Below are 22,235 nucleotides of genomic sequence, written 5' to 3'. Positions count from 1 at the left end.
AGTTGGTGATGCCATTCAACCATCTCATCCTCTGTCATCCCCTTCTCCTCCTGCCCTGAATCTTTCCTAGCATCAGGGTCTTTTCAAATGAGTCAGTTCTTCACATCAGGTGGCCAAAGTATTGGAGTTTCAGCTTCAGCATCAGTCCTTCCAATGAACACCCAGGACTGATCTCCTTTAGTATGGACTGGTTGGATCTCCTTGCAGTCCAAGGGACTCTAAAGAATCTTCTCCAACACCACAGTTCAAAAGCATCAATTCTTCAGCACTCAGCTTTCTTCACAGTCCAACTCTCACATCCATACATGATCACTGGAAAAAACATAGCCTTGACTAGACAGACCTTTGTTGGCCAAGTAATGTCTCTGCTTTTTAATATGCTGTGTAGGTTGGTCATAACTTTCCTTCCAAGGAGCAAGTGTCTTTTAATTTCATGGCTGGAATCACCATCTGCAGTGATTTTGGAGCCCAGAAAAATAAAGCCAGCCACTGTTTCCCCATCTATTTGCCATGAAGTGATGGGACCGGATGCCATGATCTTCGTTTTCTGAATGTTGAGCTTTAAGTCAACTTTTTCACTCTCTGCTTTCACTTTTATCAAGGGGCTCTTTAGTTCTTCTTCGCTTTCTACCATAAGGGTGGTGTCATCTGCATATCTGAGGTTATCAATATTTCTCCTGGCAATCTTCATTCTAGCTTGTGCTTCTTCTAGCCCAGCATTTCCCATGATGTACTCTACATATAAGTTAAATAAACAAGGTGACAATATACAGCCTTGACGAACTCCTTTTCCTATTTGGAATCAGTCTGTTGTTCCATGTCCAATTCTAACTGTTGCTTCTTGACCTGCATACAGGACTTTTAAATGATCTCAAATGGAGGACACGACACATGGGACCATAGCCTCAATATCTTACTTTGAATGAGATTATCTGATAAAATGACTTTGGACTAAAAGGACCAGGGGAAATTGTAGAGTGGAGGAGGCAGAGGAATGAAGGTGGAAGAGCCAACTGTGTTGTAGAGGAGGTCTAGCTGTGGTTTGAGTTCTAGGAAATTATTCCTATAGGGTCTCTGACTAAATGCAATGTTGCTTTGCTGAATGTAGAATCAAGACTCATGCAACGCTTGTTCTCACAGATCAGTGGGCTCCAGAAGTTCTGGATGAAATAAAACCTGCCCTTTCTTTATTCAGCACATATCTGGACCAAGTCTTCACTGGAGGAGTACCATAGTTAAAGAGCACATGACCTCATCAGCTCCAGGTGGGTACAAGGGATGCTGCCGATGGAAGCTTCTCCCATGTGACTCCTGGTGACACTTACCTCAAAAGCATGATCTTTACAGAGTTGAGTTGTTTGCCTTCCTAATGTGAAACAATCAAATACTTTTGGAAGGAAATAGTCCAAGAGTCAAGAAGACCGATTTCCCTCTTCATCTTTATTGGAACTTAATTTGCTGGCAATTATCATGTCTTTATCATACACTTAGAGTTTCATTCATTTACACTCCAGGAAGAATGATGAATCTTTATAACATTTTAATTTAAATTACTGATGCTTCAAACCATGAGCCATTCATTTCCTGCTCTCTTGACATTAGTAATTGGCTATGTCAGGTTGGTGTGGGTTTGAGAAAGCCGTTCAGCTGGCACGAGGAGTGATCACTGTGGGGATCATGCTGCTATTTTTTCCCACAGGTAATTATCAGCCATGTAACACACTAATATCTGCACTGGAGCACACATTTCAGTTCAGTTCAGTCGCTCAGTCGTGTCCAACTCTCTGTGACCCCATGTACTGCAGCATGCCAGGCTTCCCTGTCCATCACCAACTCCTGGAGCTTACTCAAACTCATTCCATCAAGTCGGTGATGCCATCCCCTTCTCCTCCTGCCTTCAATCTTTCCCAGCATCAGGGTCTTTTCCAATGAGTCAGTTCTTTGCATCAGGTGGCCAAAATATTGGAGTTTCAGCTTCAGCATCAGTCCTTTCAATGAATATTCAGGACTGATTTCCTTTAGGGTGGACTGGTTGGATCTCTTTGCAGGCCAAGAGACTCTCAAGAGTCTTCTCCACCATAGTTCAAAAGCATCAATTCTTCAACATTCAGCTTTCTTTATAGTCCAAGCCTCACATCCATACATGACTACTGGAAAAACCATAGCTTTGACTAGATGGACCTTTGTTGGCCAAGTAATGGAGCATACAACTGGGTCCCTAAGTACAGCTGTTTTCTCTAGAAGTCAATGCCAGAGTTAGGGTGTGGGTTGTCTCTATAGGGGTGTATATATATAGGGTTTTTCTAAAGTCGGTGCTGAAATACACATAGATCTTTTACTGTACTTACTCTTTCCTTTGTGCTTCCTGTAAGCATCCAGCTAGTGGCAAAATATTTTACCAAATGCTGCTTGTCAGAGGTTTGCTCTTAGAAAGGCCAAAGAGAAACAGCTACAAGGAGAGGATGGACAAAGGGAATTTAAGTGACATAAGATGTGCAGTCATCAAAATCTAAAAAGCTTAAATTGGAAATGATCAGATACCTCACTTCATTGGCAAGAAAACCAATCTGAGTTTGGCAAATATTTGAGAGGGTGTACCATGTCTCAGGAGATATGCTATCCTCCCCCAGAGACTCCAAGAAGAATAAAGCATGGATCTGAACCTCAAGGAATACTCAGATTTACTGGGGAAGAATGAGCGTTAAACATTAAATCGTAGTCAAAATGGGCTAAGTGTTCTAATAAGAAAGGAAAAAATGACATAGAATCTAGAGGAGGAAACCATTCGTTCTTGGAGAAGAAGGTGGGAAATGATGAGGGTGCAAGGAAGGGACCTTTGGGGTAAGTTGAAGGGGGAAGGGGGTTGTCAGGTGGAGAAGGAAATGGCAACCCACTCCAGTATTCTTGCATGGAAAATTCCATGGACAGAGGAACCTGGTGGGCTACAGTCCATGGGGTCACAAAAAGTTGGCCATGACTGAACACATCAGCAAGTGGAGAAAGAAAGCAGGGTGGTGAATTTCTGGAGTGGTTATACTAGCAGAGAGCAGCTGGCTGTTAGACTGTTAGAGCCATTGAAAAGGCTACTGAAATATTTTGGGAGATTGATGATAAGGCAGTGATGGTGGGGAGTGTTGAGCAGGACTGATTGAGGCAGATGTGTTGGAAATAAGTGATGGTCATTGGGAAACCCAAGATGCAAGAGTTTAGGGAGAGAGGCAGGAGACAAGGATGATGGCCTCGTTTCCAGTTTAGGTAAACAGGTGAATATTAATACCCTTAATGGAGGTAGAGTTTTGGAGAGGAATCAATTTGGTTGTGGTCATTCTGAGCTTCTCAGGAATTATATGTTGGGATTGTGCATCAGTGTTTAGGATAATACCTATAGACCAACTCTGATGGTCTATGGACAAACTCTGATAGTCTATAGGTATTAAAGACATCTTATTCTAATTTTAAACAATTAGCATTTTGGAAAAGGCCTTAGACTTTCTTGCATGTAAGTTTGAAACCTTCATTAATGCATTCTTCATCATATTTTTGGTTCAAAGAAATGATATCCCCTCATTAATATTTTAGTATTTTATCTGGTGATGTACTGTGTTTCTATTTTTGTAGCCTCTGGAGAAAGAACCATCCCAGTTAAATTATAGCCTACTACTAACATATTGCTGATCCCTGGAATGGAGCTTATGTTTGTAGGGCCAGTATAAAGTGTTACTTAAAAATTCAAAGTGTATTAAAGGGAAACAAATAGTTACTTGCCAATCTCTCTCTCTCTCTCTCTTTTTTTTCCTATGAAAGACAAAGTGGTCACTAGCGAAAATAACCAGTAGCCTGATGACATTATTCAGTTGTTTGTGTGGTGGTAGGGGAGGGGACTGGGCTTCCCAGGTGGTGCAGGGGTAAAGAAAATTCCATGAACAGGGAAGCCTGGTGGGCTACAGTCCATGGGGTCACACAGAGTCAGTCACAACTGAATGACTGAGCGCACGCACACACACGTAGGTGAGGGGGTTGGTGTTAACAATTGGACATTGTTTCCATCTGCCTTTTCTGCTCATGACATGCCATGGCTCCCTGTGGATGCAGGGATAAAGTCAAAAAGTCCCAGGCTGATTTTCAAGTCTCCAGTAGTCTGGACCCCCTTCATGTCTGTAACCCATTTTGTATAAATATCACTAATAACAACTCCTTTTTGAGTCTGCTTGGTCTTCTACCGTCACTCAAATAGGACACAGGCATTTCTGCTTTGGTGTCTGCTCAGACTTGTCTGTATCATCTTTGTGTCCAGAGCCTTCTCGGCCCACGATGCTGATGACTCAGCATATTAACTGATGGGTGATGTGAAGCCAAGGACAGTTTCCAATATGATCTGAGGCTTTGTTTTATTCAGGAGGGTGTCTCTGGGACCAGAGATCTTGGTAGGTGGGGTGGGAGGCCTTTCAGGGCTCCAGTGAGTGGGGAGGAAGCAGTGACAAGCTGAATTCTAGAGGAGAGGAGTCAAGTTAGACAGATAATTCCGAAACAGTGTCAACATTAACCAATGGTCCTTGTTTGCTTTTCAGATTTCTCTTTTAGATGTCAAAGATGAGTCCTTTCATGGAAAGAGGGAAAACAGGAAGAGAGACAATGAGAATCCTGTTTGGGGCAAATCAGTTCATACTGTCTGGAATATCCAGGTGGATTTGGTCAATCAGAAGCTTGAGAATGCCACTCTCAACAGAAGCCAGAAAAAAGGGCTATAAAATAACTATAAAAAGCACCACAAATATTTGCATGCTAATTGTGGCTTCTAAAGTCTTTGAGGGGGGCTTGAAAACAGTTTGTTTTTCACATAGTTTCAGCATTATTCTTGCCATCTTATTTTTAAAATACTGTTTGCAGTATCTACAATGAAAATGCTTGCTTAGCAGTCTCACCCATATTAATCACAAATTCCAAATTCATGGCATCAGAATTACAAGAAGTTTCATATTATGTAATTATAAGAAGATTCCAGTCTTTGGTTCATTGACTCTGGAGCCATATTACAGTCTTGTTATATTCGATAATGACATAGCAGACATTCTATCAGAACTTGGATATCTGGAGAGAGATTCCAAAATGCTTTAATCTTGTTGCAAATCAGAGGCAGCTGCTTCATATAAAAAAGAAAGCTCGTGTTTGGATGGTGCACAGAAAGCCAGTGTGACTTATAGTCTTAAATAGCAGATTTTGGGGTTTTTGGTTGGCAGGTGTTCTCCATCAAGCAGCCCCCTCCCCTTGCTGATTCTTCCTGGTTGTATTTCTTTAGACTTCTCCCAAACTGCAAATTGCATTTGTGTAACGAACTTGATCACAAGCACTTAGGCATTTTATGGTGAAGGCTGAGCATTATCTGGAGACTTTTACACACTGGAGAAAACGGATACATGGAAAATGTAATCCGAATACAACTTGCCCTCTCTGAGCACAGGATAACTAAAGAGAGGAATGTTGTTATCTTCAGTCAGTCAAGGGCTGCAAGCTTCGAGTGCTGAGCCTACAAACCTTCTGATGGTTCTATGATGACATGAAACTGCTGTCGTAGAAACTCTAAAACTAACAAGGGTATTAGCTTCATTGATTTTCTGAAAATGGGAAAGGGAAAAAAAAAAAGTGCTTGGCTAAGTCCAGGAAAGAGATTTAATACAACTGTCTTTTAATAATATTAAGTTTCCTAGAATCAATATTTTCACCCCCTCATATTATACCATGGCTTGCTACCCACCAGTTGCTATGTAGGAGAATGGGAATCAATAGAAGGCTTACCTTCTTTGGAGACTGTCTCAAAGGCTTGCATAATGGAGCACAGATGAGGAAGAATGAAATTGAATTTTAAGTACACTGACATTATGCTATCATCTTCAACCAGGGGAATACAGATTGTTCTGGGGCCCGTGGGACCCATGAGGCTCAGGGCAAAGAGGTACCAGGTACAGACTGGTTCACAAACTCCAGTGTCTGTGGCTTCCTCCAGGACTGCTTTACAAAATGATAAATCCAGGACTTAGGGGGGAGCACTCCTAAAAATATCTTCAAACACTTCCAAGCATTACTTGATGAGTACTGTTTATGATGTGTTAAGTTTAACTTGAGTGGCTTTAAAATTATACCAGATCCAGTCTGTGTTAACTCAGACTCTGATGCTGAAACCCGTTTCTACTTAGCTTTATTTTATTTTTCTTTATTTCAGAAATTCAAATGGGTATTTCTTAGCTGATAAAAAATAACTCTTGATAGAATCACCGAAAATTGTTTACAGTGTGAGAGTTGGACTGTGAAGAAACCTGAGTGCCAAAGAATTGATGCTTTTGAACTGTGGTGTTGGAGAAGACTCTTGAGAATCCCTTGGACCGCAAGGAGATCCAACCAGTCCATTTTGAAGGAGATCAGCCCTGGAATTTCTTTGGAAGGAATGATGCTAAAGCTGAAACTCCAGTACTTTGGCCACTTCATGCGAAGAGTTGACTCATTGGAAAAGACTCTGATGCTGGGAAGGATTGGGGGCAGGAGGAGAAGGGGACGACAGAGGATGAGATGGCTGGATGGCATCACTGACTCGATGGACGTGAGTCTGAGTGAACTCTGGGAGTTGGTGATGGACAGGGAGGCCTGGCCTGCTGTGATTCATGGGGTTGCAAAGAGTCGGACACGACTGAGCGACTGAACTGAACTGAAGATGATATTTTAAATTTTATCTATGGAAAATACTCAAAAATAGTACAAAATACCCAAACCTCAAATTTGAGAGAGGGTAGAGCACATTAGTTTTTGAGTATTGATTAATAGTGCTTTTTGTCTCTTAAGGGGCTTCCCTAGTGGCTCAGATTGCAAAAGTGTCTGTCTGCAATGAAGGAGACCCGGGTTTGATCCTTGGGTTGGGAAGATCCCCTGGAGAAGGAAATGGCAGCCCACTCCAGTATCCTTGCCTGGAAAATCCCATGGACTGTGGAGCCTGGTAGGTTACCGTCCATGGGATCTCAAAGAGTCAGACTCGACTGAGCGACTTCACTTTCACTTGTCTCTTAGGAGGTTGACTTAAAAAAAAGCTCTGGAAATGTTAATGTGACACAGATATCACATTATTTTACATTGAGGGTTTAGCACCCACAGAAACCTAGGATGCCAGGGAAGCAGACGGAACGCAGGGAGAGAGTAGACCCTCCCCACATTTTAAAGGGACAGCCGTGGAAAGCAAAGCGGGTTCTTCTGGACCACATGTGCTCACAGCTCATGCAGCAGGCACTCTGACTTTAGCCTAGGGATGGTCTAGGCTGTGTTTTCCTGTGCACCAGCCAGGAAACACAGCTGCCCTGTAGGTGGACAGCAGCCCCATTTTCTAGGAGAGAGTCACTGTTCTGAGCACTTATATTTGAGCTGGGACCCCAGAAGACTGGGAACTTCCCAGGTGGCTCAGTGGTAAAGAACCTGCCTGCCAATGCAGGAGACGCAGACTCAGTCTCTGGGTCAGGAAGATCCCCTGGGGGAGGAAATGGCCACCCACTCCAGTATTCTTGCCTGGAGAATCCCATGGACAGAGGAGGCTGACAGGCTACAGTGTGTAGGGTCGATAAGAGTCAGACACGACTGAGTGACTGAGCACACATGCTGGCACCCAGGAGACTGAAAGGTGGACTTTTCTTTACCTCTTCTTTTCCATCCTTACAATTCCAGAGCTGTGTTCTTCTAATCTCCTACCTGCAACCTGTGTGAGGAAGGCTCTAGAAGTTCTGCAGGATGCCTGGGACTAAGCGAGGCTTCTGTTCATGGTGCAGAGGAAGTCTGCTTCCACTGTGAAGAGTGGGTAACAGACCTGGGAGCAAGGGAGCAAAACAAACAACAAACCAAATCCGAAAACAAGGTACTTCCTTTCTTCTTGAGATGGTAGCCTGCAACCCCCAAGGTTCTAATGTTTGGAAAGGATTGTGAAACACTGACGGCTGAGTGAGTGTCACCCTGCACCCTGGCTGGTGTCAGGTGTCAGGGGCCTTGGTCGGCCTCCGGGTCCTCCAAGTCCTGGGTGTATGAGTCAGGCTTATCCATCAGCATGGCTACCCACAGCTCTTTTATGATCACAAAGTGCCCTTTTGTGCAGTTCGTATCACAGGGGCAGATAAGACGCGTGACTCTTCCTAGGAGCACTCTGCATGCTCTAAGTCTTGGGCCATGCCAACTTCTTGTCATGATGCATTGGCGTGTTAGCCAACAAGGAAACAAACCCAGCTTAAACGGAGCTGAGAGGTGGCCCATGCTTGGGTCTGGGAGCAAATAAGAAGCCAGTTGGTGTCCCCTGATTCTTTCCTCATATCCTCCCATCTGTGTTGGACTCTCCCATTGCTCCATCAAGATGGGAGAAATTTTGAAGGGATAAAGTGACTCTCCTTTTGGGGGTCTTTGTTTTTCATCTCTGTCCTTCCCCATCTCATTCTGTCACTTTATCTTGCTGCCCACCCTATTTGTCCATTTGTTTCTCTTCCTCTGTGTCCTTCTCTGAAAATCTGCTTTTTAAATGTATTCCTTTCTTCAGCTGTAGATGGTGATTTGTGTTTCCAACCCCTGGTGTGCAGTAAGGCTTTTCTGAAAAAGATTCCTCCAAAAGCTCATCCTGTAACGTGTTTCAATTTGGGAAAGGAATCTCAGAATTGTTGATAAGTTTCATGTATATCATTTTTTTTTTTTTTTAAGACTAGTGATCTGGATGAAACTTTTCCAGCCTTTTTTTCAAGTTTCACCTCCCTCCAAGTTGCTGCCACTATTGATAAGACATTTGTAATTCAATTCAGGCGGCCCAGTCCATGCAGTTATTACTGTCTGTTAGTCTACAAACTCCAAAATGATGACCTTCTACACATCGACACAAGATTAATTATTACAGCGCTACATGCCAACTTTAACTCAAAAATTATGTTTGTTTGCTGACTCAAATCTGAGCCAGAAAGCACGAGTTTGGGCTTTTTCCTTACTCTGGGTACAGCTTCAGCTGGGCATTCTGTCCTCAGTTCATTACCTGTCCTTGATAACAAAGCTTTCCTCCCAAACAAAGGGCTTTCCTAATTCAGACGCTTCCCTCTCAGACTTTAAGTGCCACTCTGCTCACTGGTTCTGGCAAGATGACCAGCTCTACTGATGGGAGTGTGTGTGCTCAGTCACTCAGTTGCGTCCAAGTCTTTGTGACCCCATGGACTGTATCCCGCCAGGCTCCTCTGTGGGATTTTCCAGGCAAGAATACTGGAGTGGGTTGCCATTTCCTTCTCCAGTGAGGGAAGAGCTGTTCACAATGATCCACCTTCTACTCAGATTGGCATCTTTTAACTCCCTTCTCCAGAAAGCATCCTTCAATCTCTGTCTTCCAAATGAAGAATGTAACAGCTTTTCCTGTTCATGGGAAAAATATTACTTCATTGAAGTAATAAGTTTCTCTACGCATTGAAATGTAGGAAAATAAAGGAAATTGATTTCAGTATAGGTATTATTTCACCATATGTGATTTATTTATAGTTGGTGTTCAATATCCTAGTGTTCCTGGGATGGACTTTTGCTGAAATGAATTACAATGGGGAATTATCAAAAACACTCTTTTTGTTATTGTTTAAATAGAGCGTATGTGGACAGATCGTATGATCTCAGATAACCTCTCCTATCTTTAAATGTTGTTGCTGCCCACCCTGTCTGTGTTCATCACTTTTAATGTGATGCATCCGTACTGTGTAGAGTCACTTCAGTGGCTCAGTGGTAAAGAATCCTCCTGCCAATGCAGGAGTCTCGGGTTTGATCCCTGGGTTGGGAAGATCCCCTGTAGAAGGAAATGGCAACCCACTCCAGTATTCCTGGGAAATCCCGTGGACAGAAGAACCTGGAGGGCTACAGGCTATGGGCTCACAAAACAGTTGGTCACGACTTAGCGACTAAACAACAATATATGAACGATATCATATGATATTTGTCTTTCTCTTTCTGATTTGCTTCACTTAGTGTGGTAATCTCTAGTTTACAATACGGTCTTTTGCATCTGGCTTCTTTGACTTGGCATAGTATTTCCAGTGTTCACATATGCTGCATGTAGTAGGCAGACATTAGTACTCCCTCTTTTTGGCTGAATGATATTCTTAAATTAACTTTTTTTCCTTGAATGAATATTATTATTTTGTGTCAGTGTTCAGAAGATGGAAGACTCCTACATGAGGACATTTTCTCATCATTCACATAACCAAGTACAGGAACTGGGCAATATCTGATTTTACTTGATATTTGGGCTACCTTCATCGGTTCATGCATGGCTTTCTCCCATTTTGCTGCTTCTGCTGCTAAGTTGCTTCAGTCGTGTCTGAGTCTGTGCGACCCCATAGACGGCAGCCCACCAGGCTCCCCCATCCCTGGGATTCTCCAGGCAAGAACATTGAAGTGGGTTGCTGATTCCTTCTCCAATGCATGAAAGTGAAAAGTGAAAGTGAAGTTGTTCAGTCATGTCTGACTCTTAGCAACCTCATGGACTGCAGCCCAGCAGGCTCCTCTGTCCGTGGGATTTTCCAGGCAAGAGTACTGGAGTGGGGTGCCATTGCCTTCTCCTTCTCCCATTTTACTTATTCATTTATTAATATTATTAACATATCAGCCATTAAGTCTCAGCATAAGCCAACAACTACAGTATTGACAATAATGTTAATTGACATCTGTGTACTGCCTTCCTCCGGAGAAGTCTAACTTGTGCTGGGATTTCATAATGCTGCTTTGCTTATTTCATTAGTACAGTCAGCCCTCCATATCCGTGAGTTCCAATTCTGCAGATTCAATCAACCAAGGATAGAAAATATTCTTAAATTAATCTTTTAATTGAAGTTCATTCTATTGCTGACTCAAGACTCATGAGCCCTGTGTTCTCTACAGATGTCTACCTTTCATTTCTTTCCAAAGTATAGTTTGGGAATTTATCCCTGGGACATTTCATTTTGTTAATGAGATGATGGAAATGATGATGATGATGCTTCTAACAATGATGATGGTGGTGATAATAATACACATCTTCTTTTGAAAATCTACCATGTAACCATAAAAAGTGCTGGAAAATTGCTTCCCTGGTAGCTCAGGTGATAAAGCGTCTGCCTGCAATGTGGGAGACCTGGGTTCCATCTCTGGGTCGGGAAGATCCCCTGGAGTAGGAAATGGCAATCCACTCCAGTACTCTTGCCTGGAAAATTCCATGGGTGGAGGAGACTGGTAGGCTACAGTCCATGGGATCGCGAAGAGTCGGACATGACTGAGCAACTTCACTGGTTCACTGGTCAAACTAATTCTCAGAGAAATTGTGCTAGTCAGAATCTCACACTCACTTGACAAAAGGGGGAACTGAGGGGCAGATGAGTTAAATCCTCATCTGTGAGGGAGAAGCAGAGTTGGATTTGTGGCCAGGACCCTCTGCTTCACTGCCCACTCTCTCCCAGACCCCTTACTTTCCCTGATTTTTTCAAGTTGTTCCAGGTCATAGAATAAGAGACAAGTTGGTGATGGACAGGGGGGCCTGGCATGCTGCGATTCATGGGGTCACAAAGAGTCGGATACGACTGAGCGACTGATCTGATCTGATCTGATCTGAACCTAGTTTTCCTGATCTGAAGACAGGAGCTGGACTGAATCAGGTTCTTCATGGGATCATGATGGCTTTGGAACTAACTTTGATAATTTGATGCTTTATGAGAACACTTCACAGGGTCCAGCCTGTCCAGCTTCTTCCTTATACCAGATCCTCCCCTGAGCATTCTCACCTCTATATATTCTGTGCATTCTTCCTTACAGTACACATCTTTCTTCCTTTCAAAGACAAATTGAACCCAGTTCCCTCTCTAAAGCTATCTCCTTCTACTTTGACCAAGTCTCATCTTTTTTCTCCTGACTCTGATAATGTACTTTTCTGTGCTTTACCTGTAGGTCCTTATCATCCATGATCATACCTCTAATTACAGTTTTGTGTATCCATCTTGCCTCCTCAGGGAGATGAAATGTTACTTCAGATCTCCATCTTTGCTAGTAAGTCTTCAGTAGATCCCCCACTTCCACATCCAGCTTTTAGTTCAACTTCACACATAGAATTATACTTTGGCATATCTATGTGAAATATGGGCTTCCCTCATGGCTCAGAATCTATCTGCCTGCAACGTGGAAACCTGGGTTTGATATCTGGGTGGGAAGATCCCCTGGAGGAGGGCATGGCAACCCGCTCCAGTATTCTTGTCTGGAGAATCCCCCTGGACAGAGGAGCCTGGTGAGCTGCAGTCCATGAGGTCCCTAAAAGTCAGACACAACTGAGCAACTAAGCACAGCACACATGTGAAATAACTGGTAGAACAGTTATTCACATTGAACATTTGAACAGTTATTCAACTCCATACTATCTCCCCTGCATTGATTTTGACCAAAGTCAGGAATGTAAATACACAAAGACACAAACATAAAGTGGGTTTAGAGAGGAACTATACTAGAAAGAATCTTACAGAAAGTAGTTTTGGAGGCTCAGGAGGGGACTGTTTGACTGTTAGAGTTGAGACTGATTGGCGATGTTTGAAATGACCCCTTAGCAGGCAGCCGGGGCCCCGGGTCAGGTATGTGCTATCATGGCTTTAGTAGGAACCTCTAATCTCTTGATAAAAAATTGGCCATATATATTGTGTTCCTCTAAACACAGGTGGCTAAATGTTGGTTTAAGGTTGCATAACTTGGTTACTTTTGAAGCATGAATTTAGTACTGGAGCTATACTCGCCGAAAGTAAAAGTCTTTCCTGTTTTGGTTAATTTGATATTTATGGAGGAAGCTCATCAACTCTTTGAGGTATTAAGGAGACATTCTATTTGGGTTGGGCATGGATGTTGCCACCAAACTTCAGTGGCTTAACACAGTAAGAGTTTATTATTATTCCACATGGTTTTGTGGAAGGGCAGTGGGGCTCTGCTCCAAACAGGTATTCTGCACCCTAAATGGTAGCTTTAAAAAGTTCTCTTCCCACCGACTCTAGCTAAGTGGACACATTTTTTGATATTCCTCTGATAAAGAAATGGTATCTGTGTCTCCGATCCTTGAATCTGAGTCAGCTTATTGATACTCAACTAATAGCATATGATTGATGTAATATGTATGGCTTCCAAACTGGCTCCACAAGACTAGGTAGTTTCTGCTTTCTTAGCTGGATCCCTGGGCTGCCATTTATGAAATCTGACTGCTTTGATGTGACTATTTGTGAGCAAGTCCTCACGTTCTGGAGAGGCTACCATAGGCAATCCAGGTGGTGGTCTTAGCTTTTGGGTCATCTTGCCCTGAACATCAGATATATGAGTAAACAAACCTTCAGATGATTCTAGACCTTAGCCATTGAATTCCCAGCCTCAGATATTATGAAGCATTGACAAGTCATCCTCTTTCTACCCTGTTCAAATTCTTAACCCACAGCATCTATGAGCATCAGTCAGTTTTGTTTTAAGCATTGATTTTTCTGCAGAAATGATAATGAGAATACCACCTATAACACCATCACAAGAAGCTCAGGGCTTCGCTTGATAGGGTAAGAGATGACAGGAGAGCTGAGAAACAGCATGGTCATGCTTTGGCCTGGAAGTGACATGCTTTATATTTCATTAGCGATGACTAATCACATGTCCAAGCTTAATTTCAAAGATGTGGGGGATTGTAATGAAGACATCACTAGAAATTGACAAGAATTAGAAACTGGTGAGTGTTAGGTCACCCTTGGACTGCAAGGAGATACAACCAATCCATCCTAAAGGAAGTCAGTCCTGAATATTCACCGGAAGGACTGATGCTGAGGCTGAAACTCCAATACTTTGGCCACCTGATGCTAAGAACTGACTCATTGGAAAAGACCCTGATGCTGGGAAAGGTTGAAGGTGGGAGGAGAAGGGGATGCCAGAGGATGAGATGGTTGGATGGCATCATGGACTCAATGGATATGAGTTTAAGTAAACTCCAGGAGTTGGTGCTGGACAGGGAAGCCTGGCATGCTGCAGTCCATGGGGTTGCAAAGAGTTGGATGCGATTGAGTGACTGAACTGAACTAAACGTCAGTAACATCTGCCTCTGAAAGCTGACAATCTCATGCCTCCTGCTATGGACTGATTCAGTGCCCCTCACATTCATATGTTGAAGACTTGACCTCCAACATGATGCTATTTGGAGGTGGGACCTTTGGGAGGTCATCAAATTTAGATGAGGTCATGAGGATGGGGCCTTCATGATGGGATTTGTTCTCCTATAAAGAGATTCTAGAGAGCTTTCTCTCTCTCTATCTCTCTCCCTGCTGTGTAAGGACACAGCAAGAAGGTAGCTTCCTACAAGCAAGGAAAAGAGCTCCCACTGGACCATGCTGGCTCCTTGATCTTGGACTTTCAGACTCAAGAGTTGTGAGAAAATAAATTGTTGTTGTTCAAGCTACTAAGTCTGGGTATTTTGTTAGGGCGCTGAAGCTAAGAAACCTCCCACACTGCAGATGTATTTGAAGACTTACTTCCTATGTACCCAACCTTCACAGTGAGTGTGCTGGAATTTTCCACAGCAAAGCAAATGGACACCCATATGTTTTGTGCTTCCTTCTCATTACACTATTAGAAAGCAAACATTACTTTGCCAACAAAGGTCCGTCTAGTCAAAGCTATGGTTTTTCCAGTAGTCATGTACGGATGTGAGAGTTGGACTATAAAGAAAGCTGAGCACCGAAGAATTGGTGCTTTTGAACTGTGGTGTTGGAGAAGACTCTTGAGAGTCCCTTGGACTGTAAGGAGATCCAATCAGTCCATCCTAAAGGAAATCAGTCCTGAATATTCATTGGAAGGACTGATGCTGAAGCTGAAATGCCATTACTTTGGCCACCTGATGCAAAGAACTGACTCATTGGAAAAGACCCTGATGCTGGGAAAGATTGAAGGTGGGAGGAGAAGGGGATGACAGAGGATGAAATGGTTGGATGGCATCATGGACTTGAGGGACATGAGTTTGAGTAAACTCCAAGAGTTGGTGATGGACAGGGAGGCCTGGCATGCTGTGGTCCATGGGATCACAATGAGTCAGACATGACTGAGCAACTGAACTTAACTGAACTCATTACACTCTTTAATCTGACTAATATACATTCCTTTCCATGGTATGTGTGTTTATAGGTAGAACTCATATATAAATGTCACGTGTCTCTGACTTATGTACATTGCTGTGCTTGGTGAGTTTAGAGAGCCCTAACATTTTGGCAAGTGACATAATTTCAGTAGATCGATAAATTATGATACTCAAGCAGCAATAGCCAGCACACCAGCACACCATGATGTTCTTCTGTGAGAAGCAGAGTCATGCTCAGCTCCTTCTGGAGGCAGGAATGTTTCTATGTATATTCCATTCCCATCTTGTTTCATTTGTCACCTCTCTCCAGGTAAAAGAAACATTTCTTGTGTGATCAGATAAACCAGGTGAATTTGGGTGTCTCAGAATAGTCACTATCAGCACTGATTGGCCTCATAAGTCATAGTTCATGTATGATACTTCAAAGGAAAAAACATTCACATTAAAAATGACCTGGCATCCATTGATAGAGACTATTCCAAGAGTCCCATATTAATGCATATATGTGGAATCTAGAAAAAATGGTGCGGATGAACCTATTTGCAGGGCAGAAATAGAGAGGCAGACATAGAGACTGGACCTGTGGATGTGGTAGGGGGCAGGTGCTATGAGTTGGGAGGTTGGGATTAACATATATGCACCATCATGTGTGAAATAGGTAGCTAATAGGAACCTATTGTATAGCAGAGGGAGCCCAGCTCAGTACCTAGAGGGGTGTGATGAAGGTGGGGTGGGAGGGAGGTCCAAGAGGGAGGAAATGTATGTATACACATGGCTGACTTGCTTCACTGTAGAGCAGAAACTAGCACAACATTGTAAGGCAACAGTGTGTGTGTGAGTCGCTCAGTCGTGTCCGACTCTTTGCGACTCCATGGACTGTCGCCCACCAGGTTCCTCTGTCCATGAAATTCTCCAGGCAAGAATCCTGGAGTGAGTTGCCAGTTCCTGCTCCAGATGATCTTCCCAACCCTGGGATTGAACCCGGGTCTTCTGCATTGCAGGCAGATGCTTTACCATCTGAGCGATACAGGGAAGTGTAAGGCAACTGCTGCTGCTGCTGCTAAGTCGCTTCAGTCGCATCCAGCTCTGTGCAACCCCACAGATGGCAGCCCACCAGGCTCCACCATCCCTGGGATTCTCCAGGCAAGAACACTGGAGTGGGTTGCCATTTCCTTCTCCAAGGCAACTATACTCTAGTTAAAAAAAAAAAAAAAAAAAGACCCAGCAAATGGTGAGTTGTACCAAGCTGTAGAGATACTTGTGATTCGCCAGTGATCTCCTGTGTTTGGAACAACGTTATAAATTTCCCCAAGGTTAATGGGTGATTAGGAATGGATTTGCTGGTGCTTTGTTTTCTTATAGATAACAGGCCACATAAATATGATTGTAGTGGATACTAATGGACTGAGTCCCTTCAAAGGATTAAAAGATTGCTGCATTTTGGATGGTCTTTAGACAACTGAGATTCCGAGTGCCATTTTTAAACGATGGACTCTTTGCTTACAAGGACATGTTATTTTGATGACCAGGTGGATCCTGGGGAGGTCTGTCCGGAGCATCACACAGCACACACAAGCTGGCATTCTCGCCCTGTTCTGCCTACAAATGCACTGTTACCAAAATCAACGATTAATGGTTGAACGAGTCTGAAAAATGGCTATCCCTTTGACCTTTCTAAGGTTTGTCATTTAGTTGACATACCCATTACCTCAAAAATCAAATGTGTTTGTCTAAACATTATTCTGATGTTTACTTTGGGCACTAAAGGGCAGACAGCTGACCACGGACCCGCTGACAGTGATCAATTCAGCCTCGAATCTTGTCACTTTCCCTGTTTATTCTGCTATCAATCTCCCCTTTGCCTGCCACCACAGCCACTTTCTGCTGCTCAGGCGCTTTTAAAACTAACAATAATCCAATTTAGAATTGATCAATGAAAATGTGTGGTCAGTAAGCAAAATGACAAAGTCTGCATGTAACCGCTGACCACAGTCAGGGGTTTATTTTATATGGATGGAGGTGAAGGTAAATTTTAATTAATTAATTAAATGTTAATAGCATTCAAACCTCTTTCCTTTTTTTTAAAAGTCAGATCTAAGTTTTACTATCTTAGAAATGGGGGAAGTAGGTCCATTGACTCCCTACTAGAACCAGTATATTCTGGAACTGCACTACCCTGTGGGCCTTTCTGTGACGGTAGGAATGGTTTAAACCTGTGTTGTCCAAGGTGGGAGCCACCAGCCACCTGTGGCTGACCTTCAACTATGGTTTGTGCAACAGAGAAATCATTTTTGCAAATGCATTTAATTTTAATAAAGTTAAATGGTTGTATGCGGCTCATGGCTACAGTACTGGATGGTGCAATTCTAGAATGCTGACATTTTTGGTGATGAGATGAGGCCTGTCGATGTGGTTTGGAATGTCATACTGTCTAGACACTGGGTATCAGGAGGTCACAGTCTCTGATCTGATCCAACACGGCTACAAACCAGGCAAGAGAAGTTCAGGGAGATATTCAAGCCTTCCTTATGTCCTAAACGCAATGTTGTGTTTGACCAGGGTTCTCTTCCTGGTCCACGGGAGCAGGGCTCCTTAACAGGCTGGGAGGGCCTGGCTGCTGGTCTGCAGGGCTGACTTCTGCTCAGCGGACGAGAGGACTCCAGCAAGAGAGGGTTCAGGACTGGTGCAGGAAGGCTCCTTTTCCTAAAATTCCCCCAAGTAAGCCCCGTTCTTGGCTGCATCCCCGCTCTGGTTTCCAAGACAGAAGGCTGCCTAGGTCCCTAGTGCCAAGTGGCTCCTGGGTTCTGGACATGACCAGGCATCTTGCTGGGCCCCTGGTTTCTGGCTCCCAAATTGTCTGGGTTCTTGAACCTACATCCCTTCCTTCTCTCAGCCTCAAACTCCATTTTTGCCAAATCCAACAACCGGGAGTCATTTGATGAATTTCCTAAAATAGTTTGAAAAATCATTTCTTAAAATGATTTGCACATGTTACTTTAAATAGGCAGAGAATTGAAAACTAATTGCTAATAAGATTATAAGCACATATAATATTTGAGTTTTTTTTAAACATGAAATCTACTTAGCTCTTACCTCTGGATAGATAGATGTATGTCAAAAGCTAGATTAGAATTTTTTAGAAAACTGTGTCACTTATTTGAATTTCAGAGTTTATGGGGGAAAGTATGAGCAAGTAGAAACACTTTATGAGGGTTATGGTATAATCGATGGAGATTTAAAATGCTGTACCAGATAACTATTGTCTTAGAAGGAAAGTGGTCTGGGTATTCTCTTGAGGGAAATTCTCAATCTATAATTCTTGTGTTATTTACATACCGACAACAAAAAAACTAAAAACAAAAGCCAGTTTTTATTTTTTAAAAAATGGAAAAAATTTACTTCTTGAAAATCTTCAGTAGGAAAAAAAGTTTAATTTAGGACACTTAAAATTAGTTTTTAATAAAGATTTATGTGACAAACGGTAAGAATTTGACAACAACAAAAGGATTTCTTATAATAAGATCTTTGAATTAAAACAGATTATCTATATTTCTATTTCATCCATGGTTTCAGTATCCAAAAACAGGCACTGTTAATACTTTTTGTATTTATAACTAATCTTTATTCTATTCTTTTTAATGGAAAGATCATGTATATACTATTTCTATCCTCCTTTCTTTTCATTTAACATTATAATTCTTATGTTTTCCATATATCACATATTCTTTAGAAATATATTTTTAAAACTTATAATTCATGAAGTGAATATACATAATTTATGTAACAATTATGTTTGCATCTGTATTTTGATTATTTCTGATATTTTCCTTTTGCTTTTATAAATAGTGCTTCTCAATATTCAGAATTATTTCCTTAGGCTCCATTCTCAAAAGTGGACTTACGGAGTCAGAGAGTAGAAACATTATGAGGCTCTTTGCCAAATTGCTTTCCTAAAGGATTATACTAAAATATCAGCAATATTCAAGAGTACCTTTTTCACAGTCCCCTTATCAGCAGTGGGAATTATTATTTTTAAAAAATCTTTGCTAATTTGATAGGGGTCAAAGTTTACTTCATTGTTATTTTAATGTACCATTCCTTGATTACTAGTGAAGGAAAGCATTTTCCACACATTTGTTGATTAGTTATATTTCATTTTTGGAAATTGCCTATTCACATCCTCTGTCAATTTATCCACTGAAGCTTCAGTATTTTAAAATTCAAGTTTATTAACCTTTCTATATATAAAGATATCAGTACGCTTTCCATATAGTATTTCCAGTGACTATTTTTTCTCAAATATGATGTTTGCCTTCTAATTTTTTTCTACTTATTTATTTTGATTGAAGAGAGACTTAATATTTAAATGTAATAACGTATAATAATGTTTTCATCCTATTTTAATAAATCGTACCTTTACCAATGATGTTAAGTTAAAAAAAATTCTTGATTTCTTATGTACTGATATTTTATATTTAATTTTAAAATTATTTTGGAATTTACTTTGGTGAATGATTTTAGGTGAGACTCTAGACTTTTTTCATCAAATAATCAGTTGTTTCAGGGGAATTTATTTATAAGATGACTTGCTCTGTTTTCATTTACTTAAAATATTTCTTTTACCATATATTACATATATATATATGAAATAAGGTATTTCTTTTAATATATATATATATGATAGCCAGTTCCATGACTGTTATGTTTCAGTTTAACCTCATTCTAGAATTTCAATATTTTATGTAATATCAATTTATACCACGGTTACAACTGATATCATTGGTATCAATTTATACCATTGGCTGACAGGTCCAGAATACTCCCAATATCATTCTTTTCTGAAAAGGTGTTTTGGATTATTTTACTGAGTGTGTGTAAGTGTATATGCACACCACAAGAAGAGTGAGTGTTGATTACTGACCTTTTTATGACATATTTAGTGTTTTTGTCTTTGCAGAGTCTTCCCATCTTTCTCGACCAGATCAGATTCTTCAGCCCGCAGAGCCTCTCCTGACCTTCCTTAATGGAGAGAGCTTATCCCTTCTCTCACTCCTGCACGGCTTCACCTGCACTACTCTCAGAGCGTCATTACCTACTGCCTTGAGTTATAATTATTTGTGGACAGATGTCACTTTCATCTAGTTCTGTATCTGTACAGGCTGAATAATGGTGCCCAAAGATGTCCACGTCCTCATCACCAGAACCGGTGAACATCACCTTCCTTGGCAAGATGGACTTGGCAGATATGATTAAGTTTAGTATCTGGAGGTGCAAGAGGTTATCCTGGCTCACCCAGGTGGCCCCAAATATAAACCTAAAGGGAGGCAGAGGGAGAGGAAGACTTGGCTGAAGTGGAGGAGGGCCTGATGAGACCAGAGGCAGGGATGGGAGTAATGCAGAGAGGAGCCATCAGAAGCTGCAAGAGGTGAGGATCAGCTTACCTCCTGGAGCCTCCAGAAGGAACAGGCCCTGCTGACACCTTGATTTCAGCTCCTCAAGACTTATCTGGACGTCCGGCCTCCAGAACTGTTAGAGAATAAATCTGTGGAGTGTTTTTACTTCTGGTTGTCAAGCCTCTAAGTTTGTGGTAATTTGTCAAGAACCCAGTTGGAAACAATCACTGCTATTCCCCACATCCTAAAGGCAATAACAGACTCACTCAGAGCCCCAGCCAAGTACAAAGAATTACCCCTTTGGTGGGGAACAGAGTTGGGGTTGTCCAAGTCTTGCTTGAGGAATAATACTTCGAGAATGGATTCTGGTCTCGTTCTGCTTTTTTGAATTGATCCAACTCCGAGTCCACACTGATCCTTCTGCGGCCACAGCTTCACACTCCAGTCTTGTTCACAAGTGAGATGTCATTGACCTCAGCATCTAGTGGTCTCTGTGAGCTGAGTTCAAAGTCACCACCACCATGAATTCTACATTATAGAAGTTATTTCCAGGATGACTACTGAAAGTCACAAATTAAAAAGAAATAAGTTCAAAAGAGAAGTCTGAATGACTAAATTGATCAGTTTTCATGAAACATTCCTAGCTTCAGCTTTATTTTTGTATGAATTTCATACAAACTTCAACTTTGTATATGTAAACATATATCATTTATATATGTAAATATATATGTGTAAACATATATGTAAACATATATCATTGGAATTTAGCAATGCTATTGCTTTATACAGTATGTATTTATTTAAACATATGCCTTTTAAAAAATTTGATTTACTTTTCCAATATCTTTTTGAGTAGAAGTATTATACACATTCTCCAGAAAAAGAAAAGAGGGCTAGCAAGTCCTCTTTAATCCAACATTTTACTTGTTTATTTATTAGCATTTTGTGAATGGGCAAAATGCTTGACTGTGTTTAGTTACTAGTGGCTTGAGGATGAGTGAAGCACAGTGCTGTCCTTGAAGGATGTCTCCACTTGGCAAACAATTATAAGACATTTGGAAAGGGACTGCCTTAGCTGGAGGGATCTTGGAGGAATGTGGAGGGTTTTGATTCTGTTTGCACATCACAGTAATCCCTAGAAGTTTAACAAATATTGAACTGCAGATCCCACCTAGGGTGGATGATGTGAATCACAACCTCTGTGTCAGAAAGTGATGGAGAGAAAGACAAGGAGAAGGCTGTAATACAGAGGAAACTTCCTGTATACATAGGACTTTGGAGGTTGGAATTAACATATGCATGCTGCTATATATATGGAGAAAGCAATGGCACCCCACTCCAGTACTCTTGCCTGGAAAATCCCATGGACAGAGAAGCCTGGTAGGCTGCAGTCCACAGGGTCGCTGGGAGCTGGACACGACTGAGCCACTTCACTTTCACTTTTCACTTTCATGCATTGGAGAAGGAAATGGCAACCCACTCCAGTGTTCTTGCCTGGAGAATCCCAGGGACGGGGGAGCCTGGTGGGCTGCCGTCCATGGGGTCACACAGAGTCGGACACGACTAAAGCGACTTAGCAGCAGCAGCAGCTGCTATATATAAAATAGATAATCAACAGGTTCCTACTGTATAGCACAGGGAACTCTACTCAGTATTCTGTAATAACCCATACGGGCAAAGAATTTAAAGAAGAATAGATATATGTATAT

The 22,235-nt window shown here is 41.8% G+C and overlaps 1 long non-coding RNA gene across 1 annotated transcript; it reads left to right on the top strand.

The window, feature by feature from the left end:
- The first annotated feature begins 6,533 nt into the window (after positions 1-6,533).
- LOC102392156 lies at positions 6,534-21,891 on the top strand. The gene is made up of 3 exons (XR_328750.4): positions 6,534-6,592; positions 7,699-7,885; positions 20,091-21,891. It is a non-coding gene; the product is annotated as an uncharacterized LOC102392156 (long non-coding RNA).
- Positions 21,892-22,235: the final 344 nt, after the last annotated feature.

Source organism: Bubalus bubalis, chromosome 1 (assembly GCF_019923935.1).
Source record: "Bubalus bubalis isolate 160015118507 breed Murrah chromosome 1, NDDB_SH_1, whole genome shotgun sequence".
Lineage (NCBI taxonomy): Eukaryota > Metazoa > Chordata > Mammalia > Artiodactyla > Bovidae > Bubalus > Bubalus bubalis.
The sequence above is the reverse complement of the archived record's forward strand: the minus strand, read 5'-3'. Positions and strand labels throughout refer to the sequence as shown.